At 44.2% G+C, this 18,968-nt stretch overlaps 2 non-coding genes across 2 annotated transcripts; one reads left to right on the top strand and one right to left on the bottom strand.

Moving 5' to 3' along the window:
• Window positions 1–2,597: 2,597 nt before the first annotated feature.
• On the bottom strand, window positions 2,598–2,669 carry trnaa-cgc (transfer RNA alanine (anticodon CGC)). The gene has a single exon. It is a non-coding gene; the product is annotated as a tRNA-Ala (tRNA).
• Window positions 2,670–10,739: 8,070 nt separating this feature from the next.
• On the top strand, window positions 10,740–10,858 carry LOC138217778 (5S ribosomal RNA). Its single transcript, XR_011181439.1, has one exon. It is a non-coding gene; the product is annotated as a 5S ribosomal RNA (ribosomal RNA).
• Window positions 10,859–18,968: the final 8,110 nt, after the last annotated feature.

Here is an 18,968-nt window from a genome sequence, read left to right as displayed (position 1 = left end):
GTTTTAAAACAGGGAGACCTTAAAGTTCCCTATTCCATTCAGTCTTTTTTCTTGTACAATATGATATGTTTCTGAAATAAAACTATTAATTGATATAGAATTCTGAATGTAACATTTCTGATGTGCAGAAATGTATAGACATTTTCTTAACGTTTCCTTTTTAAAAATAAACTTTTTAAAATCATTTTGTCATTCATTTGTAATTTCTTAATTTTGTACAATTAAAGACTTTTAATTAAATATATAAGGAACCTTTGGCCACTCACAATGATAAAATCAACCCCAGAAGGAGAGAATGCCTAAATGTTTGTGATCAATTCATAAGTATGATTTATTCCACACAAGGAACAAAAGGCGCTGTCGACAGAGCCAGATACAACACAACCAAAGAGACAACCTGGCTGTTATTTACATTCCCTTCAAATCAAAAGATTAAGATAGATAGATACTTTATTGATCCCATGAGAAGAAATTGCATCTATCTATCTAAGACTCCTTGTCCTGCCTTCAGGAGCTGCTCAATTTAAAACGCAGCATCCCACAGCACTAGAGACACCCCAATATTCACTTTATACTGCACCTCAAACCATAGGTATTTGATAGCACCCAGATTGACCAGTACAGAGCACTAGATACAGTAAAACATCTTCATATTTGAAAGAAATTTGAGTGTTTTGCACATTTCAAGCTACAACAAGTAAACATTTGAGTACCTAAGTCAATATCACCTGGAATGATAAATAATGACCAACATCGGCAACTTCCAAGAAAATCATTTTCACTCATTGAATTTGATCTTCATACTCACCTTGCATTCTCAGCTATAATACTTCAAAATTACACTGCAGATTTGGTGGAAAACTTCACAAATCTGTACAATTGTATTTTAATATCTTGGTATGTACTTTCATTTTAACCATAAATGCTGTTCAGTATATTGTACTTTTGTTGTACTTTTTAAAACATTTTACCTGAGGACGCAAGGGGACTGTTATATCTTGTGATACATGCAAGACATCAGTAAAAGAAGGTGAAATTTTAATAAAATTGGTGATTAAAAGAAAACCACAACTTGTATGATATTATCCCTCGATATCGAAGACCAATTGAAGGATTTGAAGAAACTATCAAAGAAACAGCAGCAATAGCAGATGATTTGGGTTTTGAACCAATGATTACACCTCAATAATCAATTCGTCCTCAAAAAATGAAGAGACAGTCATGTTTTGAGCCTCATAATGATCCTCTTCTGGATCCACAAGAAACGTGTTTTGGATGTACTTATAACTTCCATCGAAGAGAGATCTCATCAGTTGCATACAATTGAAACTTGACTTTTTGGATGGTATTGAAAATATTTTTAAAAAATAAAATAAACAATTTTCCAACGAAGATCTTGTATTGCCAGGATCTATTCTTAGCGTTTGGTAGTGATAACACTCCTGATATTGATGGAGTAGAAACGTACGATGCGTTGACAGGATTTCTGAAGCGAGAAGTCCTAGAATGCCGCCTATAAATGAGCTAGGATTCATACCAAGAAATACTTTTTGTTTTCCACCCAGAAGGCTGCTATTGCATTACCAGTTTTGGTAGCTTCTGGGCGCGATTTTCCAAAACCGAAACTAATAACAAAGTTATTTAAGATGCACAAGTTATTTGGACATTTACCATGTCCAAAAATTGTAAATCGAGACTAGTATTACTACAGAAGAAAATATTTAACTGAAATATTAATAAGACTATGTAAGTATAAAAAGTAGAACAATTCAATTGATATAACTTATTTTTTATTCTTATTAGAAATGGGCTCACACACAGGAAGACACTAACGTTTATATTCGTTAGAGTGTGTGAATAATAGTTTAACCCAAAATGTTTGTAATTGTGATTTTGTTAAAATGTAATAAATCGCCTATCAGCAGTAAGAAATTATTAAGAAAGTAAGAAATTGTTTTATTTCACAAACTGTAAGAGAGTTTACAGTTCGTATCCTTCGCTTTGTCTTAACTTAAGCATTCAGGATCCAAGCCAGTGTGCGGACAGTTGTGTTTCTTGAATCTCTTGTAATCATCAAAAGTCGTTGTTTAGTCCTTCAGTTTTTTCTCGAGTTGTCCAATGGATATTTTATACAATCCATACTTTTCATGCTCTTTTGAATTTTCCTTCACATATGGAAAAAGTTCAAAGTGTCCTTATGGCTCCACATCTACACGAGAGCACCTGTAACAGTACAGGACACGCAGCGAGGAATTCGCGCAGCTTTCAGCTCAGTGCGGGGTCCAGAGGGAGGACTCGCTCGCTGAACGATCTCTCAAGAAATCCCGGGTGAGATTCAACAGGTGGCTTCTTCAACAGCCACTACAAGTGTGGAGACGTTCTCTGGATTTCCTGAATATGACGTTAAATTCGTTCAAATCATTTGTTGTAGTTAACAGAACTAAATGCTTTGAAGGTACATTTAAAACAGCAGAGCAACACTGTAGCACTTCGTGTGTGACTGAACTTAATTGTGTAAACCTGGCTCTCTATGAACACCGACAAAGAGTTCTCACTCAACAGAAGATTGCGATGTGAGCACAATAATATAAAGCACTTGGAGATGCCAGGGATTGAACCCAGGACCTCATACATGCGAAGCATGCGCTCTACCACTGAGCTACATCCCCAGTAGTGTGTGCTAATGGAGAATGCCTGCAATTTCCCACTTTCGTGTTTCCTCTACTACAGAGTAAATTAATGGGAATGAAGAAATAAGGAAGGAAAAATAATCGCATTGAAGCTTCCAGAGACTGGGCAAAAACAAATCGGTTATTTTTATATCCAGTCACACGGGCAACGGTGGTTAATTCCTCGACGGGGGAGTGCTTTTTTACCTCCTTACTCTACTGTCTTTCAATTCTGTTTTCTTTGAAAGCTTTTTGCATCTTTTAAGTGCTCTCGGTTAAACTACGCATAGAACAACAGCAGTACTGATGATTTTCATGGACCGATGCACACTTCTTCTGTACAACTCCAGTGATAAAGCCCTGTCTGTAAATATTGTAGAAGAACGAAAAAGGGCGAAACAACGCTCCAACCACAGGAATGGTAACCGGAAGGATCGTGTTCTTATTTTATATGTCATTTTGAGATGCCTTGTCAACGCAGACAGGCGTTAGAGCTGAACAAATAATTTATAGTGGTGGTTGTAAACATGGAACATGTTATTTCTATACCAGGAAGAAAGGAGCAGACTCTTAAACTCTTTAACTCTTAAGTTAAAAGAGACAAAAACGACACCTAATCACAGCTAACATTAATTAAAATGACATCACAACAGCGGAGCCTTGAGTGAATCTAATTCGTTTTCATTGAATGTCTGTGTCTTCATCACTTTGACCGGGGTAAAGTAAGCTTGATGTTCAAAAACGATTTTGGCACGCCTGTAGCGTTTTTATGAAACAATTGCTTTGTATATACAATTGCTCTGTGTATAAAGTACATTGTGAATGTTCTCACAGCCTTCAGTTTGTCTTTTTATTCCACGCACGAATATTCTTGTGTCCATATCACATATCATATAACACAGAACGCCTTCAAACCAAATGCATTTTAAAGACCAAGACTTTGAAAATTTTCACAACCCCTCCATAAACATATCAGTGAGGTAATTATTCTTTTCTGACACTCGGGGTTTTGATTGATGCGCAATTACGCACCATCTGGAACACTGGGGGACCGCTGTATACATACATACATTCACAACGCAGAAATACTGCTCAATAGAGTTTCATGCGAAAAACCCATATATGACCATAGGAAGCAGAACAGCAGTTTCCAATTACCCAGACTGTCAGCACGGGAATAAAGCTTTGTTTTATTTCTGAAACCCTTTCTTTATTTCCTGTTTTCATTCTGCAGGAAAATTCCTATTCTTTACTCAACAGCTTTTTAAAAACAGCACCCATGATGTTCAAATCATGATGTCCATGATTGTTTACACAGAAGACTGGCAGAGCTTTGGGTTGTGAATCTCTTTTTCTCATGGTTTTATTGAATGTGGCACTGTGCACTAGGATAGGGGGATGCTGTTCACAAGCCAATAGCATTTAAACTCCAGCACCCACAATGCTGCAAGTAAGTGTTTTACACACTAAGCAGGTCCTCTGACCTTTCCCAGCCTTGCTTTGGGTTGTGAAACCTCTTTCAGTTTTTGTTATGATTTTTTCAATACGGCACCTATTAGACACGCAATACACTGGGATAGGGAGGTCCTCTTCATGACTCAATAGCATTTGAAGCACAACATTCACAATGCTACAACCAAGTGTTTTACACACCATACAGCTCCCCTCACCTTATACAACCTTGCTTTGGGTTGTGAAAGTGTTCTTTCTTTTTTTATGATTTTTTTTAATATAACACTACAGGTAATATACTGGAATAGGGGGGTCTTCTTAATACATGGGGTACATGGGGATAGCGCCTTAAAAGGTGGCTTCTCAAAGCTCTTTACAGAATGACAACAACAATAAATAAAAATACACAAGATAAAACACAATTACAATATATAGAGGAGACCGTGGATGGTGGTACTAAGAAAAGCAGAGGGGTGAAGAATGGAACCAGTTCAGTAAAGGCTTTTCTAAAGAAGAGGGTTTTGAGTCTGGATTTGAAGTAGTTTAGAGAAGGTGACTCTGTGATATCCTTGGGGAGAGAGTTCCAGGGCTTGGGGGATAACAGGAGAAGGCCCTGTCACCCACAGAATGTAGATGGGCTTGGGGAACAGTTAGGAGAGCAGAATTAGAAGAGAGAATGTTGCGAGGTGGGGAGTAGGGCGATAATAGTTCAGACAGGTAATGAGGTGCCAAGCCATGCAGAGCCTTATAGGTGAGCATGAGAAATTTCATGTGCATTTTTTCCCCTCTGTAACAAGAAACATGTGCACTCTGAATTGAGTTGGTGTCAAATTTGTAAACCTGAAATTATTTTTTGGTCATATAGTCATTAAGATCCAAAAGACTTGGACAGAGATTCAACGAGCCCAGGCATAGAGACTGAGTGTCAAGCGAGCAGGAGCGGTGAGGAAGGAGACTGCGAGAGCATAGATATAGATATATCTAGATATCTAGATATAGATACTTTACACAAAGTACAGACAGTGCATCAAGACAATATACTGTACAAACAGTAGACAACGTACAAGTAAACAATGCAGACATGTAAACAGTGACTGCAGACGTGCGGAATAAATAAGAAATTGAGGTAGATGTTTCTATGAAATTGACGGTATTCAAAATGTTGCAAAAAGAAAAGCGATTTGTTTTGTAAAAAAATGAGAGATGATTTTTACTTTATACAGGAAAGGCATGTGCGTCAAGTTGATCTTTTTGGATTGCACCATTTGAAAATATAAATTGGAAGTTAGTTTGGACAACTCCTGTTGGATATTGTATTACAAATAAAGTTAAAAAGATATCATTTAAAATTGTTCATAGGTTTTATCCAGTTAAATAAGTACTCTCTAAAGTACTTATTTAAGCATGAGCAGGATGATTTGTGCATTTTTTGTCGAGCTGAAAGGGAACCTTTGGTACATTTAGTTGTAAGGTGTGTGTTTGTGAAGTTGTTTTGGACGGACTTGCAGAATTTTGTTTGTAGGCATTTAAAGGTGTTTTTTTTAGGTTTAAGGACTTTGATATTCTACTGTGTAAGATACCTTTTTTAAAAAAGCATTTATTTATAGCAAATTTATTAGTCATTCTTAGTAAATTTTACATTCATAAAATCAAAATGGTCCAGTAATACTCCCCTTTTTAGTACTTTTCAGATTGAGTTGAAATATTATTTAAATTCTATAAAAATGAAAAAAAAAATGCTAAAGCAAGGAAAACATTTGATATATCTAAAAAATATAATTTACTTACTTTACCTCTGGCAGTTATTTTTTTTTTCTGTTCGTGTTTTTATTTCTTTTATCCATTTCTGCTCCTGTAGTTGTATTTGTTAATTATTTACACATTTAATAAAAATAATAAAAAAAATGTCGGCCGTATACGTTACACTATAATATAACGCAAACATCTATTCTGGACTATTTTTTTTCAGATTATTATTATTCGACTAATATTTTTGTGGTTCATAGCAACGGTCACTAAGGAAGTTCATCTGATAACCCGGAAGTCCTCTGTTTGACCACGTTTCGCTTTCTGTGTTCAAACCCACGTGTTTACAGCCACTGCAGCTGCAGGAATTTTTTTTGTTTTTCAGATCAACTCTGAAAAAAATGGAGAATTTGTTGCTTAATCTGGAAACTGAGGCGTACTCTTTCATGGAGATTGTGCTTAAATCGATCGTGCACGAAGTTTCGAAAGTTTTCCGAAACCGGACAGATGATTCCGAGAAGACCGGGGTAAAGTTAGCTTGAAGTTCGAAAACGATTTTGGCATGCCTGTAGCGTTTACACGAAACCTCTTAGAATCGCGAGAATACTTGCTTTGTGTATAAAATACATTGTGAATGCTTTCTCAGCCTTTACTTTTTCATTTTTATGACATTTTTTTGACCAAGCACGAATATTCTTTTGTCCATATCTTCGCAATGGAAGCACAGAACGCCTTCAAACCAAAAGCATTTTAAAGACCACGACTTGTGGATATTTCCTCAGCCTCTACATCAAAGTGTCAGTGAGCTAATTATCTTTTTTTAAGATACATAAGATATCTTTTTTTTCGATGCATAATTACGCACGAACTGAAACCCGGGGGACCGCTGTGTGCACACGTTCACAACACGAGAAATACTGTTCAATACGGCTTCGTGCGAAAAATCCGTATATGACCATAGGAAGCAGAACAGCGCAGTCTCCCATTACCCAGACTGTAAGCAAGGGAATAAAGCTTTGTTTGATTTCTGAAACCCTTCCTTTACGCCCTGTTTTCATTCAGGTAAGGGTCAACTATTTTGAAAATACTACTGACAGCAGGAAAATAAATTCTTTACTCAGCAGCTTATTAAAAACAGCTCCCATGATGTTCAAACCGATTTTTTACACAGAACACTGACACAGCTTTGCATTCTGAATCTCTTTTTCTCATGCTTTTATTTAATATGGCACAATGCACTGGGATAGGGGGATTCTGTTCACAAACCAATAGCATTTAAACCACAGCACCCACAATGCTGCAAGTGTTTTGCACACTAAGCAGGTCCTCTGACTTTTCCAAGCTTTGTTTTGGGTTGTGGAACCTTTCTTTATATTTTTTAGGATTTTCTGAAGATAACACTACAGGTAATACACTGGGATAGGTGGGTCATCTTCATGGCTCAATAGCATTTCAAATACAGCACCCACACTGCTGAAACCAAGTGTTTTACACACCAGACAGGCCCCCGAACCTCATACAACCTTGCTGTGGCTGTGGCCCCTTTCTTTAATTTTTTATGATTTTTTGAAGATAACACTACAGGTAATACACTGGGATAGGTGGGTCGTCTTCATGGCTCAATAGCATTTCAAATACAGCACCCACACTGCTGAAACCAAGTGTTTTACACACCAGACAGGCCCCCTAACTTTATATAACCTTGCTGTGGCTGTGGCCCCTTTCTTTATTTTTTTATGATTTTCTGAAGATAACACTACAGGTAATACACTGGGACAGGTGGGTCATCTTCATGGCTCAATAGCATTTCAAATACAGCACCCACACTGCTGAAACCAAGTGTTTTACACACCAGACAGGCCCCCTAACTTTATATAACCTTGCTGTGGCTGTGGCCCCTTTCTTTATTTTGTAATGATTTTCTGAAGATAACACTACAGGTAATATAGTGCCGTAGGCGGGTCGACTTCATTGCTCAATAGCATTTCAAATACAACAGCCACACTGCTGAAACCAAGTGTTTTACACACCAGACAGCCCCCAGAACCGTATACAACCTTGCTGTGGTTGTGGCCCCTTTCTTTATTTTTTTATGAGTTTTTCAATATGGCACCATTAGACAGGCGGTACATGGGGATAGTACATTGTGCTCTTCACGAGTCAATAGCTCTTCAAGCACAACAGCCACAGTGCTGCAACCAGGTGTTTTACTAGAACCAAAACAATCTATGTTAGACATTTTCATCTTCAGCCAAAAATACAAACCTGTGTACGTAGTGTGGTGCAGGTTCTTGTCCCATCCTGCTCTTGGTCCAGGTTGGAGGGTTGCACCGATTCTGAGTCTTGTTAGCTGGTATGGATGGGTTTGGGGGTGTTGATACCAGAGTGGTCCAGGAGGGGGATTCAGGTGTCTCGGGGGCATTCTTGTTTTTCTATGAGTTCAGGTTGATTCTGTTGGTTCTGTCATGAATCTCCCTCACGCAGGCAAGCGCTCCCGCATTCCCTCGAGCTCTCCCCATACCAAACGTGCGATGTCAATCAGTCCTCTGCTTAAACCCTCATCTGTCCCCCGGTCATTGCTCACAATTGAGATTCTCTCCCGGAGCTTACCTACTAACTACGCCTTTGCCTTACTATGACTTCTCCCCTGGACCTCGACCCCGCTTTTCCGACAACTGCTTTAGCCACTCGATTTTGTACCTTCGCCTGTTTTACGCTTTCTCGGATCCTGACCCCAGCCTGTCTCTTCATTTACGCCTCTGCCTACCGACGCAACTTCTACGCCTTCCCGGACTCCGACCCCTGCCAGTCCCTCGACTACGCCTTCGCCTGTCGATTCTGTGCCTACGCCTGTACTACGCCTTCCCGGACTCGGGCCCCTGCCTGTTTACTCCGACTACGCCTGCGTCTCGCGCCAACCCTACCAAGGGCACCGCATTGGATCCCTATCCTCAGCAGTCAGCCCCTGCGTGACAGGTTCTGAGTGTCTTGGTTACATCCGTTTGTGTGTATAGATGAAAAAGCTATTGAAGAGCACCCCCACACCCCCCACCCGTCTCGGTGGAAGTTGCCATGTTCAAAAAATCCTAAAAAGATAATTAAAGTTGCACACAACAAAGCATGACTGTGAAAGGTCAGGAGGCCTGCCTAGTGAGCACAACACTTGATTACAGTAAAAAAAAACATTAAAAAATAAAGAAATGTTCCACAACTCAAAGCGAGGTTGTATAAGGTTAGGGGAAATGTCTGGTGTAAAACACCTGGTTGCAGCACTGTGGCTGTTGTGCTTGAAGAGCTATTGACTCATGAATAGCCCCCCCCAATCCCCATGTACCGCCTGTCTAATGGTGCCATATTGAAAAACTAAAATTCTTATTAAAAAAATAAATAAAGGGGCCACAACCACAGAAAGGTTGTGTAAGGTTAGGGGACCTGTGTGGTGTGTAAAACACTTGGTTTCAGCAGTGTGGGTGCTGTATTTGAAATGCTATTGAGCCATGAAGATGACCCACCTGTCCCAGTGTATTACCTGTAGTGTTATCTTCAGAAAATCATAAAAAAAATAAAGAAAGGGGCCACAGCCACAGCAAGGTTATATAAAGTTAGGGGGCCTGTCTGGTGTGTAAAACACTTGGTTTCAGCAGTGTGGGTGCTGTACTTGAAATGCTATTGAGCCATGAAGATGACCCACCTATCCCAGTGTATTACCTGTAGTGTTATCTTCAGAAAATCCTAAAAAATATAAAGAAAGGTTCCACAACCCAAAACAAAGCTGGGAAAAGTCAGAGGACCTGCTTAGTGTGCAAAACACTTGCAGCATTGTGGGTGCTGTGGTTTAAATGCTATTGGTTTGTGAACAGAATACCCCTATCCCAGTGCATTGTGCCACATTAAATAAAAGCACGAGAAAAAGAGATTCAGAACACAAAGCTGTGTCAGTGTTCTGTGTAAAACGTCGGTTTGAACATCATGGGAGCTGTTTTTAATAAGCTGCTGAGAAAAGAATATTTTAATCTTCCTGCTGTCAGTAGTACTGTGAATATAGTTGACCCTTACCTGAATGAAAACAGGATGTAAAGGAAGGGTTTCAGAAATCAAACAAAGCTTTATTCCCGTGCTTACAGTCTGGGTAATGGGAGACTGCGCTGTTCTGCTTCCTATGGTCATATACGGGTTTTTCGCACAAAGCCGTATTGAACAGTATTTCTCGCTTTGTGAACGTGTGCACACAGCGGTCCCCCGGGTTCCAGTTCGTGCGTAATTACGCATCGATGACAAACCGGAGGTTTAAAAAAAGATAATTAGCTCACTGATAGTTTGATGTAAAGGCTGTGGAAATATCCACAAGTCGTGGTCTTTAAAATGCTTTTGGTTTGAAGGCGTTCTGTGCTTCCATTGCGGAAATATGGACAAAAGAATATTCGTGCTTGGTCAAAAAAATGTCATAAAAACGAAAAAGTAAAGGCTGAGAAATCATCCACAATGTATTTTATACACAAAGCAAGTGTTATTGTAACTCTAAGAGATTTCGTGAAAGCGCTACAGGCGTGCCAAAATCGTTTTCGAACTTCAAGCTAACTCTACCCCGGTGTTTTTCAGAATTGTATTGAGATCGTTTTCCACAGAGCTCAGATGTCAAAGCACAGCAGCAGCTCTCCACAGCGATCCTCTATAGCGCCCTTTCTCCCGCAGCTCCGTCCTCATTGGAAGGAAGCAAGAGTGAAAGGCTGAAGTGAAATAGAGCGGGGACGAAGGCAGTGAAGAGAGAGAACGTGGGAAGAAGAGAAAAACGCAAGAGAAAAAAAGCAGCGTCGTAAAAGAGGTGACGGAGCTGTCCTCTCAATAAGAAGGGTGCCAGTGAGCCTTGCTCTCGCTTACGGCCACACCCCCTTGAACACGCCTGATCTCGTCTGATCTCAGAAGCTAAACAGGGATGGGCCTGGTTAGTACTTGGATGGGAGACTGCCTGGGAATACCAGGTGCTGTAAGCTTTTAAGCGCAGGAGGCGCCCTATCCCCGCTCGCTCGCTCATTCCCCTGTTCACACGTGCAGTGCGGCTTGTCCGTCTGTTTATTTGTCAGCTTTGGCGAGACACGGGTGCTTGTGTATTAGCGTGAGCGTTTTTTATTCTGATCAGGAACAGTTTTACAAGTCCGCAAAGGATCGAGGAAAGGTTTATCGCCAGCTGAAAAGAGACACAGCGCTTCGGCTGTGGAGACTTTATTAATAAGGCCCCTCAGTAGTTGAGATCTCTGTTATACCCATCTAGAAACATGCAATCAGCGTGTTATTGCTGAAGCAATAGTCACAACATTATTCCACACCTGGGTGAGAGGCGGGTTATGATGACAGTCATGCTTTCTACACCTTATACTGAGCTCAGAAATGGACCAAGCGGACATCTCACGAGCAGATCCCTCCGCGTATAAGAAAGGCAACTTGTCTCAGCAAAAATACCACGGATTCACATCCAAAATATGATAAAAAGGCAAAAACCCCACACTTGGAATGCAAACGTACCCTAAAAAGGAAACACGGTTTTAAAACCAACTTGATTTTCCCCTGGAGAAACCTTTTTATGGACACACATCGCATCTATTACACATGTAGAACTAAATATAAAGATAAAACTTAATATAAGAAGTCACGACATATCACACATGACGAAGTCTGGTCCAGAATAAACAGTTTACACTGACCAACCTTTATTTACCCTGGTCACTCACTTCTATTAACTGTTTAACTGGGTAACAAATTAATATTTGTTTCAATTTGGGATCTACACCTGGGAGCCCTGAAATGTTGGCCAGAGGGGAGAAGCTGATATTCAGACGTGAGAATATATTAAAAAAAGGATCTGATGTTGTTTTTCACCTGTCTAATCAAAGCTTGTTCAAAAATTATCTGATTATAGGACACACGAGTTTATAATCATACTCATTCCACTTTTTAACCCCGTATATATGCACAATATGAAACGTATATACACTAAATCTCACGTGTGACTCCCATAATATACATTTCTTTACGAAAATTAGGAACACTTACTACAATTATCAACCCCCCATGACGAGGCAATATTTCATACCTTTGTTTCTTTGTGGGTTCAAAGTTCTGTCCTGTCGTTTCACACGTAATGTTTTGGTAGTTATCTCAATTTTCCTTTGCAATTATCTCCAAGATCATCATCAACTTTTTGTAAAACGCTATGCACAACTGATATTTAAAGAAAGTCCTGTACCAAAACGTCTTCGTAGGGAAAGACAACTTTTTTTTCCTTACGTTAGTCGCTACACGGTTACTCAGAAAATCCATTCACCGCCTTTAAAAAAAAAATTTCGTTTTTTATTGTGGTTCACTGACATTTCTGTCACAATTCTGAGGGACCCCAAATAAAATTCACTTGCCGGTATAAAGACGCCGGAGAGGATAAGACAGGTATCGAGCCACCTGCGTATCTAGCGGACGTTTAAAATAAAAAAAATGGCGTGTAATGTTGCGAAGGGCTACTGTTTTTTTTATAGTTTGTCGATTGTAAGGGACGTGGGCCGCGACAGAAATACTGGACGGGGTGGGAAAAGGTTTATTGATGGTTTATTGTACCGCAACGGTCACAATTGACTCACCAGCAAAGATGGCGCCGAGGCCACATCGACTCCCTCCCGCCCTGCCTCGCACCGAAGCTCGAGCTGCGGAGCGCGACGCCAAACCGCCAGTCCACGGGCGCGGGCACCGGACATAGACGTCATAAACCCTTCCGAGGCGCAGGAATTATAGATCACTGTAGTTTCTTCTGGACCCGGGTTAGGGACAGTGTGCCCTCCGTGAGAGTCTTCTGAGGAAGCCAGTGTCTCATGGGTGTCCAGGCTTGGTACCATCTGTCCATCACAGGACACACAGACACACACACTCACACACCCTGGACAGGACACCAGTCCATCACAGGACACACACACACTCACTCACACACCCTGGACAGGACACCAGTCCATCACAGGACATACACACACCCTAGATAGGACACCAGTCCCTCACAGGACACTCAGACACACACACTCACACACCCTGGACAGGAACCAGTCCATCACATGACAAACACACACTCACTCACACACCCTGGACAGGACAGCACTCCATCACAGGACACACACACACCTGGGCCAGTTTTCTCAGAAGCCAATTAGCCCAAAAGCCTGTCTTTGGACCTGGAGAACACAGGGAGAACATGCAGACTCCACACAGACAGTCCCCCCCCCCCCCCCCGGGTCCAGACCCGAGCCCGGAGCCCCCCCGCGCTGAACCCCTCCGTACAGACGGCCGCACACAGCTCCGTTGTTCCCGATTCCCGAGGTGATCTGTTAAAAGAAGCCGGTGTGTTGCCTCCAGGTGACATTTCCTACTGGAGTCAGGACAGGAGGCTCTTCTGTACACAGAAGGGGGTGGGGAACAAGCCGCCCAGCCCTGTGGTTGAAGCCGATACCCCGGCTTCTCTCCAGACACAGCTGGGTGAGCTCCTCCAGTCAGTACAGGGGGCTCTACTGTACACAGAGGGTGGTGGGGGTGTGGAACAACTCCTTTGTTCGGGGCCTTGGGGCATTCTTGTTGTGAAAGGTGCTATATAAAAAAAACTGAATTGAAATTGAATCTTACAGGTTTGGGTTTTTCAGAGATCTTGTCAGAGATCTTGTCTGACGTGCCATTTCAAAAACGTAACGACACTCCTCACGTCCGAGCGCCGCCGGTCTGTGACGTAACGTATGCTTACACAACCATGACGGTTTCATCATGGACAGCACGAAAGCCCGAAAAGTGCTTGACGTTTTAATTTGGCGATGGATCCCAGTTTTTTTTTTATTTTGGAGGCCAAAGAGGACAAAAAAGGAAACGTCTGGAGGTGGATCGATGGTCATCTCTGCGGTTGTTCTGATGTTCTGGAAAAAACAAAACAAAAAAAAACGGCTCGCTTGCCCGGTTGTGTAGTGTTTCCACACCCCACGCAAATCAACTTCTCTTCGCCCCCGGGGGCTCATCGCCCGCCGCACCCCTCTCACGTGATAGGGGCTTCCCCCGGCTGTGACGTACTTACCCTACCCCCTTTTCCGCCAACGTCATACCGAAGGTCGCGCTTCGGGCCGCGGCGATGTTGACGGACTGTCTTGTAGCATGAGAAGGGTTTAAATTTTGACTTAAGGAGTTGGCCATCGTTATATTTCGCGAGGTATCATACGGGGGGAAAAAGAACATTTATATTTATCAACCTACTAGTAATACTGGGTGGATGTCACGTTCCCCAAAGTTCAGTGCCTCTCTCTAATAAAGTAGAAACGCAACATTAAACTCCGTTCGAAACGGGAGAAATCACCAGGACACTATACAACTGACGTCCGGAAAAGAAAAAAAGAACTCCTATTCCCATTTGTAATGACCCCGTCGTGTTTTTCCCGGTGTGCGCTTATCTTTCGGAGACCGTTTCTCTCTGGTGTTGTTTTGCTGTTGGAATAAATGCCGAGGTGACCCTTCTGTGTGGAGTCTGCGTGTTCTCTCCAGCGGGTCGTTTCCTCCACTGCATGGGCTGGTCGAACCGGGGTCTCCCAATCGTCACAGAAGTGTGTGTCGTTTTGGGTGGTGGTGGGGGGGTGCATCGGGGATACTGCGCCCCGAGGGGGTGACCTCTCACCTTACTCCGGACGAAGGGAGAAGACCTGTACCTTCACGAGTCCGGGTTGTGAAAACTTCTTCTGGCAGTTCAAAACGTTTCGAAGGGACTACAGCGCTACCCTGTTTTCCATTTGTATCGTGTATTATTAGACAGTCATAAGTATCTGTACTGATCACAGAGTCCCCCTCTCACTGCCAGGACTGAAGACCAGTGCAGCACGAATAATAATAATAATTAATAAGTCTGGACTCTCCACTCAGAGCTCCTCCCAGGTCAGGGGGATCCCCTCCAGCCCCCCCAGTGTGCAGCCCCTACCTGGATGATGCTCCAGTCCGCTCAGCACACACCAGCTCTCAGTGGGGAGGAGAGCAGAGGGATGGAGCCAGTTCAGAGAGGGGGGTGATAAGGAGGCCATGATGGGTCAAGACCAGGGGGGGAATCAGGCCAGGACACTGGGGTAACACCCCTACTCTTCTCCAGAAACACCCCAGGATTGTTAACGAGCACAGAGAGTCAGGACCTCGGTTTTACGTCTCATCCGAAGGACGGCGCCTGTTTACAGTCCAGTGTCCCCCGTCACTATACTGGGGCATCAGGACCCACACAGACCACAGGGTGAGAGCGCCCCCTGCTGGCCCCACTCACACCTCTCCCAGCAGCAACTTTGGGGGGGGGGGGGAGGGAAAAAACCAAAAGTTGAACAGATTTTTTAAAAAAAAATTTTATTGATGCTTAACAAAAGAACAAAAATTACAAGCTTCAGTCCAGACTGGGGTCTGGGGTCCCTCAGCTTCAGTCCAGTCCAGAATGGGGCCCCTCAGCTTCAGTCCAGTCCAGTCTGGGGCCCCTCAGCTCCAGTCTAACCTGGTGTCCCTCAGCTCCAGTGCAGTCCAGACTGGGGTCCCTCAGCTTCGGTCCAGCACAGACTGGGGTCCCTCAGCTTCAGTCCAGACTGGGGTCCCTCAGCTTCGGTCCAGCACAGTCTGGTGTCCCTCAGCTTCGGCCCAGCACAGACTGGGGTCCCTCAGCTTCGGTCCAGCACAGTCTGGGGTCCCTCAGCTTCAGTCCAGACTGGGGTCCCTCAGCTTCGGTCCAGCACAGTCTGGGGTCCCTCAGCTCCAGTCCAGTCCAGTCTGGGGCCCCTCAGCTCCAGTCCAGTCCAGTCTGGTGTCTCTCAGCTCCGGTGCAGTCCAGTCTGGTGTCTCTCAGCTCCGGTCCAGTCCAGTCTGGTGTCCCTAGGCTCCAGTCCAGTCCAGTCTGGTGTCCCTCAGCACCTGTCCAGTCCAGTCTGGGGCCCCTCAGCTTCAGTGCAGTCCAGTCTGGCGTCCCTCAGCTCCAGTCCAGTCCAGTCTAGTCCAGTCCAGATCTTAGCTGGCACAGAACCAGGAAAGGAACCTGGAAAGAATATTGTTATTGCAGGTGTGAGGGACACAGACTCAGACGTCACCATGACATCAAACAGCAAGAGGAGACTCCTCCTTGAATCACAGACACGACCGGGCGGCGCCCCCCTGTCTGCTCACCTGCACCTCCTCTTCCTCTTCTTGTCCTTCCTGGCAGCCTGCTCCTCCTCTCCCTCGCTCTTCCTCTCCTGACCCACGGTCTCCGCCGCCTCCATCGGCTCGTCCTGATCATCTGTCTCCACCGACACGCAGCTCAGGGAGTTTAAAAAGACGCACCAGCGATTCTGCAGCAGAGACAGGAGAGTCACGTTAAGAGTCGGACTGGACACTCCAGGACATGAACACTGCATTGAGAGAGAGAGAGAGGGGTTCATACAGACACATGACTGGACACTCCAGTACATGAACACTGCACTGAGAGAGAGAGGGGTTCATACAGACACACTGACTGGACACTCCAGTACATGAACACTGCACTGAGAGAGAGGGGGGTTCATACAGATACACTGACTGGACACTGACTGGACACTGGACAGGAGTAAAGAGAGGATCAGAGCATTACCCTCCTTATTTTTCTTCTGTCTCACAGGAGGTGGTGATTGGACCTCCTCCAGCTGGAGTCTGAGGAGGGAGAGAGGGGGCAGGAGAGGGACAGCACAGGAAGAGAAAGAGAGAGACAGGTGAGTCAAGTGTCCCAAGAGTACAGAGACTCTGCTGAAATCACACTCGCAGTGAGTGACACTGACACTAACCAGCCTCAGGACAGCACTGCTAGAGCACCACAACCCAGACTCAACCACATCACAGCACAGATTAAACAGCAATATCTCACACACTGGGACACACACACACAAACACAACATAAACTGGAATGCTACAGAACCTTAAACAGACAATACACACTAGCTGAATATTTGACCAAAATTAAAAATAACAAACAGAAACAGACCCTGACGAAGTACAGGCTCAGTGACCACAACCTGGCCATAGAAACTGGGCGACACAGGCAGACCTGGCTGCCCAGAGGGGACAGGCTGTGCTCCCACTGCCAGGGGGAGAAATAGAGACAGAGGTGCACTTCCTACTGCACTGTGACAGATACTCTGGGATTAGAGAAACATTCTTCCCGAAATTCAGAAATCTAATCCCAGAGTTCCCACACCTGCCAGAATCACAACGGGTCCCAATCCTACTGGGAGAGGGAGGAGGGAACTCAGTTGATCTGGGAGCCCAGTATGTGATCTCCTGTCACAGCCTGAGGAACAGTGAGTCTGTCTCCCAATAATGCTCCAGCCGCCTACAGTATATGTCAATATTTTATAATATGTCTTTGTTGTAAATGTCTGTAACATGTCTGCTTTACGCAGAGAGTGGCGGGGGTTGGATGTCAAGGCCTGACGATACCGCATTACGCAGAGAGTGGAGGGGTGGGATGTCAGGGCCTGACGATACCGCTTTATGCAGAGAATGGAGGTGTGGGTGTCAGGGCCATACGACACTTCTTTATTCAGAGAGTGGAGGGGGTGGGATGTCAGGGCTAGATGACACTGCTTTACACAGAGAGTGGAGAGGTGGGTGTCAAGGCCATACGACAGTGCTTTACACAGAGAGTGGTGGGGGTGTGATGTCAGGGCCATATGACACTGCTTTACACAGAGAGTGGCGGGGGTGGGATATCAGGCCCTGACAACACAGCTTAACGCAGAGTGTTTAGGGGTGGGTGTCAGGGTTATACGGCAGTGCTTTACGCAGAGAGTGGTGGGGGTGTGATGTCAGGGCCATACGACAGTGCTTTTCACAGAGAGTGGCGGGGGAGGGATATCAGGGCTTGACAACACTGCTTTATGTAGAGAGTGGAGGGGAGGGCTTCAGGGCCATAAGACACTGCTTTATGCAGAGAGTGGAGGGATTGGTGTCAGGGCCATATGACACTACTTTACACAGAGAGTGGCGGGAGTGGGCTGTCAGGCCCTGACGATACTACTTTACGTAGAGAGTGGCGGGGGTGGGATGTCAGGGCCTGACGACACTGCTTTATTCAAAGAGTGGAGGGTTGGGTGTCAGGGCTATACGACAGTGCTTTCCGCAGAGAGTGGTGGGGGTGTGATGTCAGGGCCATACGACACTTATTTACGCAGAGAGTGGCAGGGGTGGGATGTCAGGGCCTGAAGATACTGCTTTTCGCAGAGAGCGGAGGAGGTGGGATTCGACCTCTCAGTGGGGCCAGCAGGGGGCACTCACCCTGCTGTCTGTGAGGGTCTTAATGCCCCAGTGTAGTGACGGGGGACACGATCTGGCCCACCAGCGACGAGCAGGTTACCAGATCTAGACAAAGGGGGCGACTCTTAGTCGTATGAGCTTAGTCACACATCGCAGCGATTAAAAAAACAAAACAAACATATTATGTCTGTTACTAACGACTTTTTTTTCCTACATTGAAAGTCTCTTTCCCGGGTGATTTTCTAGCGCGACTGGGGCTCTTCATTTCTCCTCGGTGTTTCATCACGGGCGGATTTGAAACAGACCACAGAAGGTGGTCACACACTATATTATTATTGAGAGACAGGCTCACTGTCTGTACCTCAGGCTGGGACAGGAGATCCCACACTGTATTATTATTATTGAGAGACAGGCTTACTCTCTGTTCCTCAAGCTGAGACAGGACATCACATACTGTATCATTATTGATTGACAGGCTCACTGTTCCTCAGGCTGGGACAGGAGATCACACACTGTATTATTATTATTGAGAGACAAGCTCACTGTCTGTTCCTCAGGCTGGGACAGAGGATCACACACTGTATTATTATTATTTAGAGACAGGCTCACTGTCTGTTCCTCAGAGTTGGACAGGAGATCCCACACTGAATTATTATTATAGAGAGACAGGCTCACTGTATGTTCCCCAGGCTGGGTCAGGAGCTCACACAGTATTATTATAATTATTGAGAGACAGTCTCACTGTCTGTTCCTCAGTCTGGGACAGGAGATCACACACTGTATTATTATTATTGAGAGACAGGCTCACTATCTGTTCCC

The sequence above is a fragment of the Lepisosteus oculatus genome, chromosome 14 (assembly GCF_040954835.1).
Source record: "Lepisosteus oculatus isolate fLepOcu1 chromosome 14, fLepOcu1.hap2, whole genome shotgun sequence".
In the NCBI taxonomy this organism is placed as follows: Eukaryota; Metazoa; Chordata; class Actinopteri; order Semionotiformes; family Lepisosteidae; genus Lepisosteus; species Lepisosteus oculatus.
Note: the sequence above shows the minus strand (reverse complement) of the source record. Positions and strands in the feature narration are given on the sequence as shown.